General features: G+C 48.2%; 1 protein-coding gene across 1 annotated transcript in view; it reads right to left on the minus strand.

Annotated features, from left to right (window-relative positions):
- The window catches only part of MLPH (melanophilin), a 27,944-nt gene that overhangs the window by 25,459 nt on the left and 1,001 nt on the right, over positions 1 to 1,484 (minus strand).

Here is a 1,484-nt window from a genome sequence, read left to right on the forward strand (position 1 = left end):
ACCAGTTTAAAACCTGCAGGAACTGCACACCTCTTGTATTCTCTTGCAAGCAGGAGCACAACCCAGCCCTTTCCCTGGTCTTCTCATGGCAGAGTAAATCAGTAGCAGTAGGATAACAAATTGCAACAGGGGCAACCCAGCTGAGCTTCAGAAGAGATGAAGGGAGCCATTCCCCAAAACCAGGCTTACTGTCAGGGAACTTTATGGGAGGAAGCAGGGAGAGCCCCCACAAAGTGGCCATTATCTTTCTTGGGCAAAGCATTACCCTCACGTGGTTGTGCAGCTTCTGGCCAGCCAAAGCCTCTGTCTACTGTTGGTGAATAGCTTCTGCCAAAAAAACAAACCACAGAAGTAGCAGAAAGGGAAGAAAAAGGCCAAGCTGGAGGGGGAACATTTCTTCAAGGCGTGCAGGTTGAGACAAGCCCAGTGAATACAAAAGCAAATGAGTAGAAAAGCAAATGGGGATGGTCAGAGCACCAGGAGCAGAGTGAAAGGCTGCAGCATCTCCTATAAAGTCACATCATGTCCCAGCTTGTTAAAGGCAGAAAATGCTCATGTAGCTCTGTGCCCAACATGCAGGAGTGTGGCAGACATTCCCAGACTGCTGGTCTGGTCTATGCCAGGTGTTACAGAAGTAGGTTATCTATGGTCTGTGGAGAGAGTCAACCAAACCTTGGACCGAGTGACACGCTCTGCCTTAGAGACTCCAGCAGTGCCAGGCACTCCTGGGTTAACATCAGCCCTCAGCACAGCAGGATTAAATAACAAAATGGAAAAAAATTAAAAAATGCTGTGAGTGGTGGGACAGAGGGAAGCTACTTAGGAGAAGAGACAGAAGCCATCCAGGAGATCTTCCTCCTGTCTTACGCCTCCCATACCATGGCACTCAATTTGGGAGCCTCTTGGGCATTAAACTGAACCTAGATAAACCGGTCTGGCACCAATGTCAAGTAGGAAAGGAATTCACCTCGCCCATTTCTTTGCTGCAGGGCACAGCAATGTCGGTCCCCACCTCCTTACTCCAGGCAGAGCTCAGATCCATCACAAGGGAGACATTCACCCTTTCGAGGGTGATAATTTTTTTTAAACACCCTTGTCTGATCTCCATCCTGCACTTAAGAGCTACCAGCAGAGGAAGGCAGTAGATAATGATACTGAATTATCTCTGCCTCCCACACAGGCTGGGTTTTCTTAAGCAAAAAAAAAAATAATCAGGAGGTTCAAAAATACATGACTGAGAGGTTCTCGCAGCTAATGGTGTGTAAATGGAAAGGGTCCCACACAGCTTTGCGTGGAAACCCACAAGGGCAAGCTTTCAAAGGGGTGCTTGGACAACTCAAATGCAGATATTTCCACTCTCACCCCTCACCTTTCCCTTTATATCTGATAGAGGAACCAATGAGCTCCTGGTCTCCGGGCACCATAGTGCCATTGGCATCAGCCCTGGCTCACAAAATTCAGAGCTAGTAGGGTGCAAGAGCTCA

Source organism: Merops nubicus, unplaced genomic scaffold (genome assembly GCF_000691845.1).
Source record: "Merops nubicus isolate BGI_N331 unplaced genomic scaffold, ASM69184v1 scaffold375, whole genome shotgun sequence".
NCBI classification, from domain to species: Eukaryota; Metazoa; Chordata; class Aves; order Coraciiformes; family Meropidae; genus Merops; species Merops nubicus.